Consider the following 24,751-nt stretch of genomic DNA (forward strand, 5'->3'; position numbering starts at 1 on the left):
GCACTATTAAGCAGAGCTCATTACTACTCATTAATATAAATACAGATTAGGGTCAGCAATTGAAATCCATGGACTTATCTTTTTTATTGTGGAAAATATACAAAATTTACTGCTTTTGCCACATGAAGTTTACAGTTCAATGGCGCCGAATGTATTCAGTGTTGTGAAACCATCACCATTTGACCTACATAGGCTAAATACTCTCTGGATCTTTATAGAGTAAGTTTGCTAATTCTTTTTATAGAAAATTGGGATACAAATTCCTTGCTTTCATAGACACATAGGTTATCCAAGAGTTAAAAGATCTTTCACATGAAGAAAAATAAAAGAGGATAACTTTGTATGAATGTCACAGAAGTTACAACCTCAAATGAAGTTAATCCAATACAATACACAGACTCAATTATAGCAGCTAAATCGTGCTTCATTATCATGAATCAGAGTTATATCGCAACATTAGATATCAGATGTAAAAGTCACATAAAAATTTTCCATATCATTGCAAGGTTGTATGCTTAGTTTTCTTAGAGAAGACAGAGAAGTCTGAGTCTAGGAACCTTGAGTCTAGGAACCTAAGACTGAACTATGTAACTGCCAAATAATTTAGCCTCCAAATACTTAACTATAAAATAAACCAGAGCCATGTGTTTGTAAGACTGAAAACATACTTTCTTGGAATGCTAAACATCAGGGTAAATATTCCTTTTCACTGGTTTGACCAGACATAGGTAGGATCATAAAAGAGTACAACTTACATAAACAGAAAAATAAATGATTCAGAAACAGGTCTCCGGTACCAAATAGCTAAAATAATTCAATGGAATTATTAAACTGCACTGCAAATTGTATACTCAAAGAGCATCACATTAGATATAAATTATAATTTATTTTAAGTGATTACAGACAGAAATAGCTGGAAACTAAAAGCATATGTACATTAATGATATTAAAGATAATTTAGGATACACCTGGAATAACATAATAAACCTGTTTGTTTTGCTAATATAGCTTCTCTTAGTGTTTAAATGGCTGATACTTAACAGAAACATTCAATCTTGGGACTCTAAAACATCATATGATTAAAGTTGTGACCAGGATTATAGCATAATGGGTTAAGTCACTAGACTCTAGAATCCCATATGAGTGCTAGTTTGTGTCCTGGCTGGTTCTGCTTCCCATCCAGCTCTCTTCCAATGTGCCTAGAAAAGCAGTGGAAGATGGTCCAAGTACTTGAGCCCCTGCAACCATGACGGAGACCTTGATGAAGCTCCTGGCTGCTGGCTTTGGCCTAGCCCAGCTCTGGTCATTGCAGCCATTTGGGGCATGAATCAGTGGATGGAAAATATTTCTAACTCTGCTTGTCAAATAAATAAATAAATCTTAAAACAATAAAATAAAATTGTACTGACTCAGATTTTACCTAGACATATCATTAATGACTGATCTTATCAGATCTCACCTCAGTATCAAATGTGTTTATTTTGAGGAGATTTTACATTCAGTATGTTTACATGCTAATTTTAAATCTAAATAATCATATGTATAATGTATTCTAATGCAAATATTTCATACTGTGCAATTTATTTTAATATTAAAAGTTTTCTGACTATATGCATTATTCATAAGTGAAATGTATTTTCTTTAAATATATGAAATAATACTTATATTTCATTTTCTTTATACTCACTTTAATAGGATTTTGTTATTGTGTTAATTTACATTCATGATGAATACAGTGTAAATGAAACACAGAGTAACATGGAATATTGTAATACTATGAACTTGAACAACTAATCAGCAGGTTTCTATTGAACATCCATCATGTTCTTTGTGACAGAGTTTTAAAGAAAATACTAGTACTCTGGCCTCATATATTATTATAAATTAAAACTCTACTATGCTTTGGATGCTAAGAATATTCTTTATCATTGACACATAAAAGCTTATGATGTAATTTATATGTTGAGAAATGGCCACAAGTATTACAATAGGAAATACTGTAAGTAAGTAGAAGGTAATGCTCCAAGTATTCAAAGGAAGTAGAGATTCACTCCTGATAAATTGATCAAGGAAAACCTGACGGACAAGGTAGCATCTGAACAGGACACTGAGGGGTCATTTATATAATTATATATATATACACACACATAATTTTTCTTCTTTAATATCTATTATTCTATTATATGGTGGAGGAAATTCATGCTTACTGAATATCCCAATATTTCATTCTGTTTACCATAACTTCTTGAAGTTGCATTAGGACCAATGTGGCTGAATCCTGGGAAATAGGAATATGTGGAAAGTTATACATCACTTTTGGTTTGAGGCACTTAACAGTCAGTGTCCATTTCTCAGTATGCCTTTGTCAGTGATTCTGAAATTCCCATGTTGATAGACTCTTGAGATGGAGGCAGGCTAGGACTCAGAGTAACTGGAAAATGGCCACTTTTATATCAGACTTTATATGAGCAAGAAATATAGAAATTTAAAAGATCACTTGTGGGGACACTTAGAATTCTTCTGAATACCTCCCTCTACATTTTGATTAATGGTACTGAACTTTTCCTTTTGTAGAATTACTCTTCCCTAATATCAGATCTGAGGGGAACTTTAATACCACTGCAAACATTGTAAAGGAGTAGGACAATGACATAATTTAAGACAATTAGATTAAGGGGTTTGAGCTAGAGTTGATAATTCAAAACATAATTATGTATAGATATATATAGACATAAAATTGTACATTTCCATGGTAGAATGTGAAATATCAATGCACGTGTACAATGTGCAATGATCAGATCAGGATAATTAACATACCCATCACTTCAAATGTTTATCACTTCTTTGTTTTGGGAACATTAAAAAATCTACTCGACTAGCTATTTTGAGATATACAATCAATTTTTCCCATTAGTATCCTACTAGCTATAGAACACTATAATTCTTCTTATTCAACTGTACTCCTGCACCCACATTAATGATTCTGCCTCCATTACTTCCTTCCTCCTACCCTTTGCAGACTCTAGTAATCAATTTTCTACCCTCTACTTCCACGAAATATACTTTTCAAGTGTTCATATGTGAGAACATATTATAATTGTTTCCACCCTTGACTTATTTCACTTAACATAACATCCTCCTGGATAATCCCATGTCACTGTAATGACAGGATTTTATTATTCTTATAGCTGAATATTATACACTGTATATGTAACCATATTTTCTTTATCCATTTATTTATCAATTGTCATCTAGGTTAATTCCATATCATGGCTATTGTGAATAGTGCTTCAATATAAATGAGTGTACATGTATCTCTTTGACATACTTATTTCCTTCCATTTGGATGTATAGCCATAGTGGGATTAATGGATCATATGGTAGTTCTATTTCTAGGTTTTGTGGAATGCACTAATTTACATTGCAATCAAGAGAAACAAGGACAGTGGGCTCAAAGTTAAGAAATTTTGATGGCAGTACTGACAACAATGACTTTCTTTGAGCTCTTGAGTTCTCAGTACTGTCATTCCTGGACCACAAGGACCTTCTTTTCCTTCATTTATGTAAACCATCTAATATATTGCTCTCTAATAGAAAATACCATTTCATTTAAACTAAATGAAGATTGTTTCTGTTTCTTATAATCAAAACCTCCATGGAGATATGTGGGGAGAATTTTATTGACTGATTAAGAGTTGTGGGGCTTGTCCTTTTTGAATTATTTATTTAAGAGACACGCAGAGAGAACAAGACACACACGCAGAGAGAGAGAGAGAGAGAGAGAGAGAGAATATGCACTCCCATCCACTTGTGCTGCCATCCACTGGTTCACTCCCCATATGCCAACAATGCCTCCAGTTGGTGAATTCAGGAGCAGGGAACTCAATCCAGGTCTCCCATGGCAGCAGCAGGAACTCAACTACTTGTGCCATTGCTGCTACCTACCAGGGTAGGTAGGTGCAGGGTGCACATGAGCAGGAAGCCTTGGTCAGGAGCCAGAGTCAAGAATTGAACCTAGGCCCTCTGATGTGGAATGTCCTAAAAAGCAGCTTAACCACTAGGCCAAACACCTGCCATTTGGGAGTATTTTTACATGTGAAATGACAGTCTGAAACAGGATACAACAAGGAGATTTTAGATAACATAAATCCAGTTTTCTGTAGAGTTGCTTGAAGATGCAAGTTGGAGAAGCTAAGATAGGGTCGCAAATAACAGACTATGAATTTTGAATGTTAGCCTCTAGGCTAGGGGTTATAAAATCAAATGCCTTCAGGGGACATGTGGGACACATAAAATTGTAAAGCTTTACAAGGTATAAGGCAATAAGTGCTAAACTTATTGTGTTGACCAGTCCAATTCTTGCCCTGTTTCATTGCTTTTAAAGCTCCCTGCAGGCCAAAGAAAACAACCCAGCAAAATATATCCTCCAGCTCTCTTGTCTCCAGGGGCTAACAGTTTGAAAGTGAAGCTATCAATAGAGAACCACAGAAGATTCCTGTGCTAGTGAATATGAAGCTGGAAACACTGCTTTAGAAATATTAACTTGTTAAAAAAAAAAAGACAAGGATTTGGGTGGATAAAGATCTGTTACAAGGAATCAATTAACTTGACATTCATGTCAAAAAGAATGAAAAGAAAGCGAGGGTATGAAAATAGTTGTAAAGGAAGAATATACAGAACCTGGTCAATTCTGAAACTGGAATAAAAATCCAGGAAAGTATAAACAGAGAACAAACATGCTTTTGTCTGAGGGCCATAAAGGAATAATAGTGGTATGCTTATTGAATTGGGAAATCTAATTAAGGCCTGGTTTTGGGGGATGAAATTGGTGGTGCTATTGACTTGGTAAATTTAAGTGGACTCTAAAGAACTGTGAGGTTTTAAAATTGTTTATATTATAAATAACAGCACTAACATCCCAAAACAATAAATTATAAAAATGTTACCCATAGGAATTATGCACTTTTCTTAATGGCTGGCTGCCCCAGGAACATGAGAACATGAGTGAGCTCAAGAGATTAAGTTTGTGATCTTTTGGGGGAGGTTCTTAAGTGATGCAGGGAACAGAGCAGAAAAACACTGGAGTTGTATACAGTTTCAGGAGAAATTATTTTAAATAATTATAAATTATAACAAATTATAAAATTTGAATATAATATTTTGAAGAAAATTTTCCTATACCCAGAAAGTAAATCATATTTTTTTAGGTAATCATGAAAGTATGCACATACAACTGATTACAAGTAAAGCAAGAATTGCTTAAACTCCAGAGTTATTTGAAATCTAAGGACGGGTCCTAACATAATACCATCTTTCACCATATAATATAAAGCTGAGAACTAGCATCAGAATCAAATTGGGATGTTTAATTGCTTTATTTAATGTATGTACTTACACAGCAATCATATTCTCCACAAAATGAAAGTTGGTAGCTTGTTAGTGAAAGAAGACAGAGTGAATAGCTGCATACTTGTGATTCTACTTTAACAGAATTCTAGAAAATGCAAACTAATCTATAGTGTCAGATAGCAGATTAGTGGTTGCCCGGGGATGAGGGGAGGGGGAAGGGGTTTTATTACCAAGAGATGATTTCTGCAGATGATAGATATGCTCATTATCTTGCTTGTGGCAATGGTTTCACTGTGTATACATATATCAAAACTTGTCAAATTTTATTCTTTAACCATGCACAGCTTATTGTACATCACCTATACCTCAGTAAATCTATTAAATAGGGGCTGGCATTGTGGTGCAGTGGCTTAAGTTCCTGCATGCAATGCCGGCACCCCATTTGAGCACCAGTTCAAGTCCCAGCTGCCCTACTTCCCGTCTGGCTCCTTGCTAATGCACCTAGGAAAGCAGTGGAGGATGGCCCAAGTACTTGGGCCCCTGCACCCACGTAGGAGACTCAGAAGTAGTTGCAGACTCCTAGATTTGGCTTTACCCAGCCTTGGCTTTTGGGACCATTTGGAAAGTAAACCAGCAGATGGAAGATCCTTTTCTCTCTCTCTCTCTTACCTTTTAAAATTCATAAAATAAATATTTAAAATAAATCTTTTATAGAAAGTGGCTAGCTTGGCTATAACATTGCCTCAATGTACTACTAGCTACAAAAATATTACTTAAAAACAATATAGAGCCTCCATCAAAAGTAAATTACCACTGTGGTAGATACTGTGGTATGTAAGCCAGATTCACCAATTACAAAGGAAGCATTCATTCTCCCAGTTGCTTGGAGTATTATCTAATAACAACTCACAGCTAAGTCCTTCCTAGAAACTGCCCTTAGCAGACAAGGATTTCTTTGCCCAAGGTCACGTGGCCAGGATGAGGATAGTTGGTAGGCTCAAATCTAATGACTGGTGGATTTGATTTATAACGGCCCATTCTACCTTGTCTCACCTAGGGATGCTATAAATGATCATTCCACTACCACACTGGACCAGCAAATGTCCCTCTACTAACTGTATCTTCATACAGATCCCCTATTTGTCTAATTGTTATACCTTTATTCTCTCTCAGCTATTCTTTTATTATTATTATTAATTTGACAGAGTTAGTGAGAGAGAGAGAGAGAGAGAGAGAGAGAGAAAGGTCTTCCTTCTGTTGGTTCTCCCCCCAAATGGCCGCTATGGCCAGCACTGCACCGATCCGAAACCAGGAGCCAGGTGCTTCTTCCTGGTCTCCCATGTGGGTGCAGGGGCCCAAGCGCTTGGGCCATCCTCCACTGCCCTCCAGGGCCACAGCAGAGAGCTGGACTGGAAGAGGAGCAACCAGGACTAGAACCCGGAGCCCATATGGGATGGGGCGCCACAGGCGGAGGATTAACCAAGTGAGCCATGGCGCCGGCCCCTCAGCTATTTTTCTTGGTTTTTTTTTTTTTTTTTTTTTTTTTTTTTTTTTTTTTTTTAATTTTTGACAGGAGAATGGACAGAGAGAGAGACAGAGAGAAAGGTCTTCCTTTGCCATTGGTTTACCCTCCAATGGCCACTGCAGCCGGCGCACCACGCTGATCCAAAGCCAGGAACCAAGTGCTTCTCCTGGTCTCCCATGCGGGTGCAGGGTCCAAGCACTTGGGCCATCCTCCACCGCACTCCCTGGCCACAGCAGAGAGCTGGCCTGCAAGAGGGGCAACTTGGACAGAATCCGGCGCCCCGACAGGGACTAGAACCCGGTGTACCGGCACCGCAAAGCAGAGGATTAGCCTGCTGAGCCACGGCGAGCTATTTTTAAGAGCAGTCACCAATAAACCATCTGTAATCAAATCTCTTTCTCAGAGTATGTTTCTTGGGGAATTCTAAGACAAAAATTGAATATAATATGCTAAAGCTGTTTGAATGAAGAAAATAGAAGTATATATCTTAAATAATTATCCAAACAACATTATGACAATTTATATCAATATTTGTAGAGATTCATTGTATAAAATCACAGTTTTTTTTTGCTGCTGTTGATTTTTTAAATTTTTTAATTTTTTTTTTGACAGGCAGAGTGGACAGTGAGAGAGAGAGACAGAAAGAAAGGTCTTCCTTTTCCCGTTGGTTCACCCTCCAATGGCCGCCACGTCTGGCTCACTGTGGTCGGTGCACAGTGCTGATCCGAAGGCAGGAGCCAGGTGCTTCTCCTGGTCTCCCATGCAGGTGCAGGGCCCAAGGACTTGGGCCATCCTCCACTGCCTTCCCGGGCACAGCAGAGAGCTGCACTGGAAGAGGAGCAACCGGGACAGAATCCGGCGCCCCGACCGGGACTAGAACCCAGTGTGCCAGCAACGCAGGCGGAGGATTAGCCTAGTGAGCCATGGCGCCGGCCACTGCTGTTGAATACTGAAGCTTCAGCTTGTTCTGGATTTTTGGTGAGAATATATAGGACACATTCTTTAAAGAAAACTCAACAAGGATACGGTGAACATCAGCATATGGTAACAGAATCTTTGTAGAATATCAACTATTGGGGATGCCGTCATGTCTTGGAAGAACAACTGTCATTCAACTTTTTGTACATTAAGGCGCAGTACTTTGTTATCAGTCCTACTAGATTCATCCACTGTGTCAAATAATATGAAGACATGCCAATAACAATTATATTTTACTACTATTTCCTTCAATAACTTAGGAAACTTTGGTCTCTTAATTTGAAAACGAATTAAACGGCATCATTAACATTATGGGATTAATGACACTGACTTCTTTGAGGGAGTCATTTTTTACTTTCCTTTGGATGAGAGAAGTATTTTCCATGAAATCTTCAATCATTTTTCACTACCTAGAGACATGTAACACACGTTTTAGCTCTGGAAGACCAAAGAAAGAAGAGAAAAATGTCCTCTACTGGAAGTTCATTCAAGACACTGGAACAGACATCTTCCATCTAATGATACACACTTGAAAACAAGGTCCTTTAACTACAATAATTATTTTCTCCTTCTACTAACTCTCATCTATCCCTCAGGTGCTGATTTAAAAAAATGTTTCATATATTTGGTATTCAAAGGAAGAAATGTAAATGCAGCTCATTTCCAACATCTTCATATGATCCAAGAGACTACTGCTTTCAGCACCATGAACAGAGATTGAAAACCAAATGTGTTTAGGATTTTTAAATGTAGAATGACAATCTATGTATGTTAAAAGGAGTATAACCACTTTGTTTTACTTTTTAAGTTAATTTATCAAGCTTAAATCCATTTGCTTTCACTTTTTTACCCTTATATATTATCTTATTAATAAACATTATTAATGTGAAATAAGTATTTTAAGTTCTTTACACTGAGCTTCTTATTTTATTTTTGTCATTCTATTTCATTTTATTTGAGAGGAAGTTTCTATCTGCTAGCTCTCTTCTCAAATGTCCAAAGCTGGACTCAATGTAGGTTTCTCAAAAGAGTGGTAGGGACTCAAGTATTTGAGACATCACCTGCAGCCTCCCAGGTTGCACATTAGTAGAAATCTGGAATCAAGAAAGGATCCAGGACTTGAAGCCACACACTCCAATATGGTATGCTGGTGTCCCAAGTGGCAGCCCAACAAATGCCCACCCCCATTTGTAGTTTCTGATCTAAAGACTTAGACATCATGGGATGAAATGTCATCATGAACATCGTTTAAAGCTACTTTATGGAAAACAGTTTATGTTTAATATATTTTCAATCTTAACTTATACCCTATGAGAATTTTTAGCAAATATCATTGGTAGAAGCATCCTTCATACATAAAATTCCTTCATGCAGAAAAAAAAAAGTCGTACATAAAATATCTGATTTTATAGCCATAGATAAGATTAATAAAGTCAGTCTTCATAGTAGCTATGTTTCCTGTGCATTTTCCTTACCTACAATTACAATTTCAAGAAGACACTGTCCAGACAATGGTTGTATGATGAAATAATTACAACTATAACTTTATTATAATAATGATTGGTTATCCCTTTCATGATTGGTATTAGTCACCAAAACCAAAGTAACTATGAAGCTGTACATAGAACAATGAAAACCTAAATGTTCCCCCACGTTGTGATCTATTTCTTGCTATAATCGGAACTCTGAAAACAAATGGGACTTAAAGTAAATCCTGTGCTTTTCAAGTTGTCATGGCGGGGTACTGGGAAAAGTTTTCAATTAGCAATAATCACGCCTCAGATAAACCTCATTGGCTACTATACTGCCACTGCGCAAAGCTAATCCTGTGCTTTTAAACTCAATCTACAACTTCCTTTGTGACCCTTGAAACATTACCATTAGAAAAGTTCTAGCTTTCCAAATGCCTCAGAATTTTAAAAATGTTTATTTATTTATAAGGTGCAGAGAGAGAGAGAGAGAGAGAGAGAAATTTTCCATCTGCTACTTTACTCCCCAAATGCCCACAACAGCGAAAGCTAGGACATGCCAAAGCCAGGAGCCTGGAATTCCACCAGGGTGCCCATGTGGGTGGCAGGATCTCAACTACTTGAGCCATCATCTACTGCCTCCCATGACATATATTAGCAGGAAGCTCTACTGGAAATGAAGTAGCTGGGACTTGAACAATGCACTCCAATGTGGAATGAAGATATCCCAAGTGGTGGCTTAACCCACAAAGCTACAATGTCTGCCCCTTAAAGCATTAGAATAGCAACTAATTTTTCTTAAGAAAAAGAGCAAAGCAAAATAAAAACCTTCACACAATCTTCAGTTCTATTTCTTCTGAGTAAAGGAAGGATTTTCACCGAGCTTAATTTATGTCATGATTCTGTGTTCGTCAACCTTAAAATAATTCAAGCTTTGCTCATGTCTCCATAAAATTTCCTTTTTCATATATTTCAAAAGCTTTGGTATCTGTTGTTCTGTCACCTAGGTAAGTCCTCTAGATCACTAATCATTGTTAAGACTCTTCATGTCATCATTCACAAAGCAAAAGATTTTCATGTGGCAAAGAATTCTGATTCTGAGGTAACATTAACTAATGAGTAAAATTTGTTTTCATTCATCTTCAATGAGAATTAATTCATTTTTGCCTCTTGTAGAAATTTCCCTAGAATCTTTTTTTTTTTGATCTGCTACTACTTTAACTTTGAAAATGTTAGAACCGAGTAATAAAGGTCTAACCAATACCATGCATGGAGTCTGCTAATCAAAGCAATTTATTGAAGCCTTCAGGAAGTTTATGGTCATAGGAAGGTAATCACACTCCTAATTTTTCCTTTGAAATTAAAAAGCAATAATGTGGCAAATTTGCAAAAGATACAGAATAAACTAGGCACATAAGTACTCTTAAAATTAATATTTTAAAGACATTTTCAAATAGCTTCTTTATTGGTGGTAGAAAAACATAAATTCAAGTTTTATGTTCTATTCAATAATTTGACTTAAGTAGGATGTATCCATGACCTTTAATTTCTAGTTCTACTTGTATCACTCATTGTAGTGAACTTCAATAGCAAACAATATCTAAGCCCCTTTAAAACTGTAAAGTAAAACTCCATCTTTCAAACAGTGGAGTACATGAAAACAACAAAGGTAAACCCCAGTAAACAACTGAACAACTGAGTCAATAAGGAACAAAAGACAGAACCACATAAAGTATCACAATAAACAAATAGGATAAGGCAAGATCAAGAAGTCAGGAGTTACAACAAAAGCACAAACAGCCTGGAGTGTGAACAATGCAATAGCAAAGTGCAGTGGTCCTAGGTAGGGGAATAAGGTATCTCTGCCGCTCTGTATCAGATCCCCTTGGAGCTTCACCCGTTCTCTTGGGTCTTTGACAGACCAGTGTGCTCTGGCTTATGTCCAAAAACCATTTACTCCTTGTTTTAATCTGAAGGTTAATTTTGGAACATATAAAGCAGATATTCCATATGCAAGACAAGCTGGAAGTACTTGCAGAAAGAAATTGATACCTTGATACCATGAGCAGCCCTTTAAAAAAGTAATAATAGCCATTGGAGTACACACACCACAGCCCTTGGCCCTTGTTGAGAGGCATATATTGCATGTTTTTCTTGAAGCTTTCCATGGATTCCCCCTTCAGTGGCAGCCAACTTCATTAAGTACGCTTTGCAGACCACTTTCTCTTCCCTCTTTCACAACTCCACTACCCTTCTTGAGACCACTGCCCAAGTCAACTATCTGAATTCCTTGTCTCAGGATATGCTTACAGAAAAATCAAAACCAAGACACTACTGCTCCAAGAATGTTCAATTTTATATCCAAAATCTAGCTTTAAGCATAAGTAATTTAATCTATTGATAGAGTTAAGGAAAAAAAACATTTAACTGGCCTGGAAAATCCATTCATACTTTCAAAGAATCAAGCATGTACTCCTATTTCAATAGAGAGTGTTTATAATAGAATACACAAAAACCCAGTAGAAGGAGAGAGTACTCAGTGACATTTTCTATAATAATTAATGATATGGATTACAGAACATGAGTTTAAGATACCCATAAATATTAATATGAATAATTAAATGAAATAATCTCAGAATAAAAATAGTTATTACCAGAAGGTTGTATCTACTCAGAAACAGTTTTCATTTTGTTTTGTTTTTTTTTTTTTCATTATCTTAAGTAACTGAGACATAAATTTGCTGGAGTCATTTCATTGTCATTGAATCCTGTGGATTTTTCTGTTAGTTGTGAGAAAAGAATGTTTCCCTTTTGGAGACATTGGCTTAGATTAGAAAAACGCTTTATTATGTGTATTGCAAAGCTATTTATTTACCACAGCTAGACAGAGACTCCCTCTTTGTCATACAGCTGCTTGTTTTTAAACAAATTTTGCTAAGAGACATAAACCAGATGGCCTTCTTCAAGGGTATACCATGAGCCATGATAGTCAGCTTATGGTAGTTTTAAGTAGCAGACAGCTGGGTACGGAAAGTCATGATGCATTGCAGAAACACAAGAGTGTGCTGAGCACAAAGAGACTCTCGAGTCAGTATATGCAGTTGCGATTTAAGGTTTGTTTCAATATTCGATTTTTTTCAGAGAGCTTTAAATTTCTACATGATAAAATTACAGGTAGTTTGATAAAATAAGGATATTCTGACACTAAATTAAAGAGAAAACTTGTGGAGAAATGGATTCCAAATACATTTCCAAGTGGAACAACAAGCAGCAGATTGGGCTTTCTCACACACTTGTGTTCCAACAAAAATGTTCAGCTAGGAATAGGCATTGGGCCTACTGGTTAGGATACCAGTTAGGAAGCCCAGATCCCATACCACAAAACCTGGGTTCACTATGAGATCTCGTTCCTGACTCTAGTTTCCTGCTATTGCAGATCTTGGGAGGCAGTGGTGATGGCTCAAGTAAATGGTTTCTTGTCAGTCACAGGGGAGACTTGGATTACTTTTCCAGCTGCTGGCTTTTGCCAAGCCTGCTCCCAATCACTGGGCATTTGGAAAGTGAACTGGAAGATGGGAGCTCTCTGTCTCTCAGGCTCTATATCTCTGTCTCTATAACTCTTCTACGAACGCATTTTTAAAAATTGTAATGGTCAATTCTATTGTGCATTAGTATTATACCTCCACACCCTTGCTATGACTTCACAGTGAGCAGAGCATACTGCTTTGCCCCTTGACTTTGACGACTAATGCAATGAGATATACTTGCATTGACTACCAAATGTGAATCATCATGTATTGCTGCTTGCCTGTCTGAGAGCCTGGGAACTCTACCATGGGAGAATATGCCCTTACAACCTGGTATCCAGAGACGCACCAATCAGACGTATTCAGCTAACCTACCATTCCAGAGGCTGAAGAAGAGTTGATTCTGAGTAGTCTTGTGCACATGGAGATAATTATCTATTGTTATTTTGGGGTGTATTTGCTATACGGAATTATGATCAACACTGGCAGACTTTGGTAAAGTACTACAGACACCCACCCTGGAACATTTTCACATTACTGGGAAATAGTGGAAAAGGGATAAGAAAAAAAATGACAGTTGGCATCTACATCCTAGTCAGGGTGCTACTATTTTAGGGAAAGTACCCATAAGGATTATAGAATTATATCTGTTTCTCCTCAAAGTCCTTTAAAACAAAAGGCACAGAGTGAGTATCTTTAGTTTTCAAGTGGTAGGGTAAATTTTCGAATGTTAGAGAAAGACAAATGAAGGAAAGGAAAAAATAAACCATTTCCAGATAAACTAAGAGGAAAAAACACACCTTTGATGAAAAAAAAATATTAGTTTAATTTTATTCAAATATTCAAATTATTCAAAGGCTGAGAATTTTTTAAATTTCCATTTAAACTGTCATTTTTATAAGGATCTAACTATCCTAGGAAACCACAAAGTATATTTAAGAACTTGTTGTTTCAAGCAGAAAGCTCTCAAAAATCACATCTTTGGCTTGCAACGGGCCATTTTCCCTTGAGGTAACTGACGTTTTCAAGAGAAATTTGAGACTGTCCATGGATAAACTAAAACTAATAAGAAAATAATTCTTGTGAAAATTGCCTCAGAGGCAAGAATTTGCAAGTCTCAGTGTAAACCGATTTTTTTCAAGTGTTAGAACTTTGTAATCACAACAAATTTCCCCCCAGAATAGAAGTTAAAACAAGCAAGCAAGCAAAAACCTTCCACCAGAAATGTGCGTCGACTTTAGGGGCTAACAGGTATATTTTTCTGAGACACTATTTATATCTGACAAGTGATATAATTTGAAGAACATAACAAGGTCCCAGATATTGCTAGTTTCATATCTAAAAGTCATAATTTGTCCTTATTAAAGCAAAATGACAGTAAGTATGTGGAGATTTACTTTACAGTAATATTTTTTGGATTTGATGGAAATGTAGTTCCTGTTAACTGAGGAGTTTCTTAACATGTTTTTGGTTTAATATTTATCTGTTTCTTTGAAAGGCAGAGTTACAGAGAGAAGGAGAGACAGAGAGATAGATACAGAGAGATGGGAGGGAGGGTGAGAGGGAGGGGGAAGATAGAGAAAGATATTTCTTCCATCCTCTGGTTCATTCACCAAATGGCTGCAATTGTCAGTGCTGCGCCAAGCTGAAGACAGGAGCCAGAATTTTCATCATGGTCTCCTGTGTGGGTGGCAGGATCCCAAGCTCTTGGACCATCTTCTGCTGCTTTTCCAGGTGCATTAGTAGGGAACTGGATTGAAAGTGAGTGGCTGGACTTGAACTGGTGCCCATACGGGATGTTATGGAAGCTTAACCTGCTGCGCCACAGCATCAACCCTTGAAGAAGTTTCTTAAGAAATTTATTCATTCCAATCTATTACAACTTTTGAGTGTGGTTTATCATGTACATTTAATGGCTCATCAATAAAAAAAATAACATGTATTGAGAAGCTACCATGGAATCACATTGTATTTGGTTCAGTGGTGACAAAAGGTGCATGGTATAGTCTATTTAGTAAACACAAAACTTCTATTGAATTAGAGAGATTTGTACATATCTGCATAGATAAGATTATAACAGAGAAATATATGAACAGAGTTATAAGAATCTAGTAAATGGAATCATTAAAACCATGAAGGATTCCAAGTGGTGATATTTGCATTGGGTCTTGAACAAGGAGTAGAATTTTGCTAAGGAACAAGTCAGAGATCCTCAAGTACTTCAAAAGATCCTTTACCACTTGGCTTGCCAGGCATCTTATTTTATCACAATCCATTTCTTCTGATATTGAACGTGAAAACACCACCGTCTGAATTTTAAACATCTTTTTAGGCACTGTGGTTTAAGATACAAGAGCTCTTAAAAAGTTTTTATGTGTATCCGCATTGCTGCTACTAAAAAATAACATGTGGAAAGAAGAACCTAATCCTTAAGCTTAAGAAATCCTATGCAAAATGCCTTGGAAGAAAGGGGTGAAGCAGATGAGAGTTCATAACTCAAGTAAAATTTAGGCTCTGGCATACATTTCTTGTTTAAATTATTTATTCTCTCTAAACCTCAATTTTTTCATCTGTAAAATAAGACTTCCCTGAAAATGCAATGATAGGTGTAAGTGACTCCATGCCTGGCAAAGAGGTGCTGCTAAAAAGGAAGCCCTTTTATCTTATGCAAAGGCCATCTTCCATGGCCGGGAAAGGTAAGGAATGCTCTGAAGTTTCAGTGCATTTTCATAATTTTACCTTTAGGCTTAGATCATTGTTTTAAAGTATTTATTTGAGGGGTTAGGAAGCCAAAGTTACTGATCAAATTTCAATAATTTACAATTCAACTTCTGAAAAAAAAAAAAAAAGAAGCAGCATTAGCTCCTGTAAGCAAGCAAGGAACTTGCAAGTACTTTAAGAAGTTCACGGAAAGGTGCAAGTGAAACAAAAGTGTAGGGGCAAGTGTTTGGTCTAGCAGTTAAGACATTACTTAAGATGCTTACTTTCCATGTCAGAATGCCTGGGTTAGATTCCCAACTCGCTTCCAATTCCAAGTGTCAAGCCAGTGCAGACACTGGCAGGTAGGCAGTGATGGCTCAAAGGAGATCTGGGTTGCATTTCTGGCTTCTGGCTTTAGCCACGGCCCTGCCCTTGTCATTGCAGTCATTTGGGGAGTGAATTCATAAATGTTAGCTGTGGATGTCATTTTCTCTTTTTTTTTCTCTCTCTTAAAAAGAGGTAAGTTTAATTTGGTGCAAAATATTTGGAAATTAATGTTTTTTTTCATAATACACATTTATCAGGAACATTTTGAAGATCCCTTGTATAATGTGGCAGTACCTAGGAAACTTCTTAACTTTAAAAGACAATTGGTATGTAAAATCTGTCCCTTCTCATCTTCTGCCATCTCCTTCTTGGAATGTAGAGGGGCAAGAGCTGCATCTTGCAACATGTGGATGAGGGTCCACCATATAATGATAGCTGGGTTGAAAGCAAGAATGAACAGAGCCACTGTAATCACGCCTTTGCTACTCCCAAGCTATTTCAGGAAAAAGAAATACACTTCTGTCTTAGTGAAGGCATTGCTATCTTACTCTCAGCTAAAAAAGCACATTAAAACTGGCAAAGTAGAGTTTTTGGGAAAATTACACTTAGCACAGTTTTGTTTTACAGTAATTTTTCTTTAAAAACTCAGCTACTCTAGGTAGAAGAGAAAAATTTAGATTTAGAGAAGGGTTATGTGTGACCTGACAAAGCTAAGAATCAGACTAAGTAGTCAAATGGAGGTTTTATCTCCAAAATCAGGCCAGTCCTATAGATACAAAATCTGTTTCTATGTTAGAGTCCTTCTCCTTTGACAATAATAAACAAACAAGCTTATTTAGGATAACAAGTAAATATAGTCCCCTTGTACAGTGAAGAACTAAAATGGTCTGGCGAAGCATGGAAATGCATGTTTATAACCACCCTGGGAAACAAAAAGGTTCAATTACTTTGAGAAAAACATTCAGGATATTGATCTACGGTTAACTCTGAGATTATGTGATTTTTATATCCAGTCAATTTCATATCTGAAGCAAGTTTTAAACTAAACTCTATCTGAACTTAAAGACTTATAAGAATCTGAGAATGTTGAAGATATAAGGCAGACGATCCTGTACGAAGTGGTGATCATAAAAAGCAAATCACTCTGCAACTCTTGAGTGTTTTGAACTACCAATAGGAACATGAGAAGATAAGCTGATGGGCAGAAACAAACTTCTATTTCATGCACTTTTAATTTGAAATTTCACCAAGTAAGTATAACAGATCTCCATAACTTAATTCTTTCATCACCCACTTGCAACAAGAAATCAGAAGAAATTATAAGTAAACAAGGAAACAAATTCAGGGCTAGTATTCACTTCAAATGGCTTAATGTCCTGAAAGACTCATGTTTTAAATAGAGTTTCAGAAAATCACAATTATGGGATAAGGATACTGTTGTTGATAACTGGCTTGTTTTACTGAGACTGTTTGGTACTGTATACTCAATATGCTAAAATTAAACGGCTCCTAACAACAACTTTATGAGGTTAGTCTTTTGTAGTTTAAAGCATTGCCTCTGGTGTTAAAACATTCATGTAATTGCCCTCAACAGTCAAATCATACAGTTCACTTTGGGCTGTTGGGTGGAAACAAAGGCTCCTCTATTTGGATCATAACTGCTCTCTCAGTGGTGTGCAAAGTGCAACGACTGGCCAGTGAGAGGTATTTACAATAGCTAGGGATTAGGTTATATTATAAAGGGTTTGGGCAAAAATGAAAATGTTTTAACAGAGCAGCATGAAACGGAAGGCAGGATTCCAAAGGAAGGAGCCTTAAACTGAAATATGAGTCAATTTAGAAATGGCAGAAAAAACAATATAGGGGATAAGCTTTGATGAAAACACTGTGGAAAATGAGAATCTAGTAAAAGATTTGCCTTTCTCAAATTTTATGATTATTTATTTCTGGCATATGTGGCATGTTGACCCTGTGAAATTACGGTTTTCATTACTGTCTTTATCATTAAGTAATATTGATTATCCACGTGCATTATACCAGACATTATACAAGCAAACAAAATTGAGGTGTTTTGTGTCATCTAGGACCATAAAATACTACCTGTCAATTAGACCAATATAAGGCAGCAGATAGCAAAGAAGATATTTATTGGGGGGGGGGGGAACCATGAAGGTTAAAAATAGATTTTTAAATAATTTCAGTGGTTAGGTGAATTTGTCTATGTCTCTGTTTATAAGAATATATCCTCCCATATCTGTGGTGATAAGTTCTCTTTAATTAGTTGTTTAATAAAAATTATTTTCAAAAAGGGAACTTTTGCTAAAAACAAATAAAGAGAAGCCTTTTCCTACATGGTGGTCTCAACAGTCAAAAGAGTAGGACATAAACAGAAAACATCACATCTTTCCCTACGTATTACATCTCTCTACATAGTCCCCATTATTGAATACATAGTATTTCTTTCATCCAGACAGTAAAATAATGATTTTGGAATGAAATGTAAACTTTTCCATATTCAGAACATGATTTTTTCCTAGCCCTTTCTTCTTAATTCTACCAAGGTTCAGAAACTAATGGAACTAATTACTACTTACACTTCTACTTCAGAAAAGGATGAAAACTCAATCTTGCATTTAAATCTCCAAATTTGGTAGAGACTAATTCTAATAGTGCAATGTTAATCTTTCCTGAGTTGACAGCATTCTGTATGTACGTATCCTGCATATTCCCAACTACATATGGCATTGTGACAAATAGAAGAGGCTGCTGATGCTGCTATAGCTGAATGTCTCATTTAGGAACAAACAATTCTGGAAAAGCTCCCAGATTATGCATCTGTGCCTCTACAGCTCATACGTTAAAGGGTACAACTGTATGGTGATGACATGAGGTTTAGTGTATTACTCTTTCCCTCTGTGGACACTGTGGGGTTATTCCACTCACCTTGACAGGAAATAAAAAGAATTAGTGAATGACCAATAGAAAAAATTACACTGAAATAGCAAATGCTTATGGAATGTTTGCATTAGGAGGAGCCTTTCAGGATTATTTGCTAGTTCCCTAGAGTTTGAACATAGAGATAACTGAGGGAGGCACTTTCTCCTTAAAACAGAATTATTTTGTTTCTTCTCCTGCTTTCCCTCTTTTTCTTTCTTTTGTTGTCTTTCTTTCACTCGGTAAAAATATTAGATAGAGTCCATAAATGCTTTAACACTGTGGGCGTGGCACTGAGGAAACCAAATAATGGAGAGATGTCTTGGGAAGCAGCTTTCAGCTTTCCCACCTTCAGCTTCTCATTGACATGGCATTGTGATCCCAGAATGATGATGATCCTGTAAAGCAGTGGTGCTCTCAGACTTACTGAGATTCTGTATTGGGCACTGATAAAGTGCTCAGGGGTCCATGGTGGAATGCCCAAAATAGAACATGCAGTATGCTTTTCCTACAAATAAATTCATTATTTTTCTCAAAATATTCTTATTTATGTTCTTCCTATACTTAAAAGTAGTTATTACATATAAAATTTCACTGTAAATTTAATTTTAGAGCAGCATTTAAACAAAGTACATATATCACAAGCACACAGTTCCATGAACCTTCTTAAAGGTAAAACATCAATGCATCTAACAGCCAGAACAAAAACCAAGATATTATTCATACTGTAGAAACACGTTCCCGCCCCTGTTAATCAAAACTCATCACAAAGTTAACCACCTGACCTGGACCTCCCAATATGCCTTTCTGAGTTGTATAAAAATGGAATCATAAAATATATATCTTCTTATGTCTGACTTATTTTATATAACACAGAGCTCATAATTTTTGTCAATATTTCATTTATGTTGTCAAGTATCATTGGTAGAACTGATTTGTAAAGATTCATTTATTTTATTGGAAAGACAGAGTCACGGGGCCATGGGGAAGGAGGGAGAGAGAAAGACTGAGAGGTTTTTCATCTGCTGGTTCACTCCCCAAAGGGCTCCAAAAGCCGGAACTGGGCCAGGCCAAACCCAGGAGCCAGGAGTTTCATCCTTTTCTCCCATGTGGGTGCAGGGTCTCTGTGACTTGAGCCATCTTCCTCTGCTTTCCCAGGCACACCATTAGGGATCTAGATCAGAAGTTGAGCAGCCAGGACTCAAACTGGCACCCATATGGGATGCCAGAATTGCAGGTGGTGGCTTAACCCACTACACCACCCCAATAGAAATAGATTTTTAAAAAGGCCATTACACTATTCTCCTTATCATTTTTTTAAATTTTTTTCAACTCTAAACATTCATTACTATAGGATTCAATACACTTGATCTCATCTTTCGATCTTATCTGAAGCTCAGAATTATCTTGAATTTAATAGCTGATATAAAGGAGAGAGCCACAAAAGTATCTGAATAAATGAAATAAATCGAATTCCAATGAGAACTACTGATTTTAAAACACCCCTTTTGTGATGTTAGACAAGAAATTTGTATTACAAAATAATGTCATCTTATGGCTGTGTAGTAATTTGCAGTGCTTGCTGTCACATCTATTATCTAATTTGAACTCTACTATCCTTTTAGGCTCTGGGGAGTAATTCTCTTAAAATGGGACACATTCATTATGGCTTTAAGGATAGTAAACTCACTATCAGAAAGAAAGTAAAGACAGCAGAGCACAGCTGACATGTAACAGGCCTTTCTTAAATTTTTGTTGAAAGAAGGAAAGTGCTTTTTCTCTTGAATACTAGATAGATTTTCTTTGAATTCTTTACTTTTACATGTTTGCTGCAGTGGTATGTTATAAGCAGTGAGCAGTTTACCAAGAAATAGATGAAAATGTGAGAATAATTTAGTAATGATGTTAATTTTCCATGAAGGTAAATATTTCTCTTACATATATGTATATCTATTCACAAGTTCCTGCTGTTTGTGCCTTAAATGTTGATTACATGTGAAAATAAGAATATCCATGAAATGGAGTTGCCTTTAATATTTTGTAGATCTGTGACTGTGCCGAGAGACATATTGAAATTATATATGCTGGGAAGACAGATATGGACACAGTCTCCTAGATAGTGAGTGAACAGTCAGAAGGCAGAATGGATTTTAATTTCCCTTTTGCCCTCACCTAAAGAGTAATACTTGTTTTACTTCATGACATTTAATAAAAGTGAGTTTTGCCATTATAATATTCATAAATTTAGTGATTGATGATGGTCTCAGAATTTATACTTTGGGAATGTTGAGAATATAATGTATTTTTTTCTAATTTTGTAACTTACTATGATTAAAATATGGAAATCTGTTAGAGCTAAATATGATAAAATATATTCAGATTGTCTATTTCCTCTTGTTTGGACAAGTCACATAATATCTTGAGGATTTAGTTTTATTCCCTGCAAAATGAAGAAACTAAAATTAGTTTTCTTGCAAAAATGTATTACTGGGGTGGGTTTTGGCATGGTGGTTAAGACCCTGGTTGGTATCCCCACATTCTGTATGTGAAAACCTTGGTTTGAGTCCTGGCCCCTCTCTCTACTCCACCCAGGCTTCCTGCTAATGTGCACCCTGGGAAGCAGCATTGATGGCTTAAGTAGTTGTGCACCTGCCACTCTTGTGAGAGGTACCCAGATTGAGTTGCAGGCTACTGGTTTTAGGCTGGCCTTGCCCCTGTTGTTGTGGGCATTTGGGGGTCAATCAGTGCATGGAGGATCTCTTTCTCTATCTCTGCATCTGTCCCTCTGCCCTTCAAAACAAATAAATGATTAAAATAGCCTTTATTATTGATTGTTAACTATCTCTAACATTTTGGATTGTTATTCAGAAAATATTCATGTCTTTCCCTTTGCACTGTAGGAAATCACTTCTCCATTATATTGATAAAAGTCTTGGCCATGTGATTGGCTTTGGTCAAAGGAATTCCAGTTGACTTGACAGGACCAGCATAGGGCACAATTCCCTTGGGAAGTTCGGCTTGGTTTTTGCTCCGGTTATCAATTTTGAGTAGACTATGCCACTGACCCTTCATTTTAGGCCCTGAGTAAAGCTATATGTAGCAGACCTCAATCCCAATGCATTCTGGAGGCCAGCTCAACAAAATTTACATATTAAAGAGAGCTTCTGAGACAAGCCCAGACTGGACCAGATAAACAATAAGCAACCTAAATATCACTATTTTAATTCATCAAGTTTTGTGGTAACTAATACTACAGCATTACTGTGGTAGTATCTGATTAATACATAATCATCTGTGGATCATAAATGAGAAAGTACCCATATATCCCTTCTTTCTGCTTCAGAGTATTTTGATTTAAAATCAAGTTGGCTTATTCAAAAAACCAGCAGATTTTTGTTAAGACTCCAATGTGAAGGCTGTACTGGGCATTTGTCTATCTGTGAATGCATACCTTCTAAATCTCTCCAAATGTTTAAGAATCTGCCAGTGTATGGGCCTTGATGAGACACAGCGTTCTGACTGCCATTGCAATATAGACCCAATTCTAGCTATTTATTTTCCTAGTCTCTTGTAAGTTAGGATCTAGTCCTGTGACCTAAGCCTGCCTTATAACAAGAGTGATTAATTACGGTTCTCCATCAAAGCGCAGCCTGTGGGGCTGGCATTGTGGTATAGTGAGTTAAACCCCTGCCTGTGATACCTGCATTTTATATGGGTGCCAGTTTATATCCTGGCTGCGGCACTTCAATCCAGATCCCTGCTAAGGTGCCCCAGAAAGCAGCAGAGGATGACCCAAGTGCTTGAGTCCCTGTACCCACGTGGAAGACCCTGATAAAGCTTCTGGCTCCTGGCTCTGGCCAGGTCCAGCCCCAGCCATTATGGACATTTGGGGAGTGAACCAGTGGATGGAAGATCTTATTCTTTGTCTCTGTCTCTCCCTCTCTCTGGAACTGTGCCTCTCAAATAAAATAAATAAATCTTTAAAAAAATGCAGTCTGCCATCTATTGTGGTAAACAGTTTCATTGAGACAAGCCATGCCTGTACATCATGTATTATCTACAGTCTCTTTCACCCTCAGATAGCAGTTGATTAGCGGCAAGAGACTGAAACATTTACTAACCAGCCCTTTTCAGACAAAAAACCCAATCTCTGCATTACTAGATGCTTCTACAAGACTTTAATCAAAGCATGAGTGACACAAAAGTAGTCAGTTAAATACTTTTTGGCAGTGGTAATAGTAAGCAAAGTCCTATGGCAATAGTGACCCTGGGGTAGCAGTGGACCGTGGCCATGATGGAAGTATATAATTCAGATCTACCTGAGTATTGATGCTGGGTTGGTTTCTACATGTCTAGTTTGGTTTTCCTTGATAGTTTCTAACCATTGTTAAATCTGGATCTCATAATTTCTATTTCATGAGGCATCCAATATCCTCCCAGTAAATTATGTAATTTTAACTAAGGTAGCCAGAGTCACTTTCTGTTATTTTAACTCAGACCCTGGAATAATACATAGGCTAATTTTTCCCTGAGTCAGAAAAAGATGTTTCCATTCCATTCCCCAGGAATGTGTTCTTGCCCTTTGCATAGCTTACATTTATCAACTCTTATTTTACCGCCTTGCTGTCCAGTAAATTCTTAAAAGTGAAGACTGAGTGTGATTCATCTCCCTGTGGTGCTCAGGGAAATTTGAAAGAGTGTAAGAATGAATTACCAAAGCCTTAAGACCATCGCTTTCATCATCAAAATAGCCAACATTAACTGAGCCATTATCACATACGTGTTAGCAACCCATTAGTACTCTACATGAATTACATCACCTAATCCTCATAACAACCTTATAACTTAGACACTGTTCTTATTTTGTTTTACAGATAAGAAGCTTGCGGGGCATAAGAGTGAAGAAAATTGCTCTAGGACACATAGACAGTCACCAGTTAAGTCATAATTCCAAGACAGGCTGGACTCTAGAGCCTATACTCATAAGCAATTACTTAAGACAGTTTTACTTTACACAAAAAGTCACAGGAAATTGAAAAGTCCCTGAGCAATTCACATGAAATTAGAATCTCTTTCAGACTCTGGGTAAGGAAGTAATGAATCTACTAAGGTTAGAAATGCTCTCTTATTTTCCTTACTTTTCCAGAATCAGGAAAAGTCCATAAATACTTACAATAACTATGTGTCAATTAAAATTTAAAAACAAAAGAAATATTAAGTCTTCATACTTGGGGTAGGATTTCAGCTACTCTCTCCTTGGAATGGCAAGAGGGTTTCTGCTTTCTTTTTAAGACTAGGGTTGAAGGTCTACCGGCTTTACTAGTCAAGCTGCAAGTGAAGAGAGGAAGAAGCCTCACAAACCAGAAAGTGTAATTCGGGGATAGTGTGGGTGGCCTGCAATGCTGGGAGAAAACACTAACTCACGAAGGAAATAACACAAGAGAGACAAGAACATTCCACTGGTGGAATGAGCAGGGCAAAAGAGGCTGGTGACATTTATGCCTCTGCAGTAGCCTGCAGATGCTCAAAACTCAATTATCTTGGGCATTTATTGGGTAACCAGTGGATGCTGTGCATCTACAGGCACCTCCTACCTTGTGCTGAGTGAAGTACAGCTAACACTTTTTGATTTTTGAGGTTTCTCCCTCTTTTTATCTCAATGTGAGATACTGAGAAAAAGTGTGGCATGGTGGTAAGTATAAGTTCAAGGTTGTCTTTCGCATTATATTATCAGTGCTGCTGAGTTTCTTTTCTTTTATAAAGATTATCTTCAGGCAATCTGGGTCCAGCTGTTTACAAGTAAGCGGAGATAAACTTATGAGACCATCCACGGGAGAAATATTCTCAGGTTTCACAGAGGAGGCTTGTGTCCAAATCTAACAAACACCCACTTTGTATTCAACACCTTACTAGTCCTCACCACATCAGACAAAATAAAACAC

At 37.0% G+C, this 24,751-nt stretch overlaps 1 protein-coding gene and 1 pseudogene across 17 annotated transcripts in view; both read right to left on the reverse strand.

Annotated features, from left to right (window-relative positions):
* Positions 1–24,751, reverse strand: part of DMD (dystrophin) — a 2,248,405-nt gene that overhangs the window by 1,162,838 nt on the left and 1,060,816 nt on the right. The window lies entirely within an intron of this gene.
* LOC127485101 (U4 spliceosomal RNA) lies at positions 9,563–9,674 on the reverse strand (annotated as a pseudogene).

Source organism: Oryctolagus cuniculus, chromosome X, assembly GCF_964237555.1.
Source record: "Oryctolagus cuniculus chromosome X, mOryCun1.1, whole genome shotgun sequence".
Classification (NCBI taxonomy): Eukaryota; Metazoa; Chordata; class Mammalia; order Lagomorpha; family Leporidae; genus Oryctolagus; species Oryctolagus cuniculus.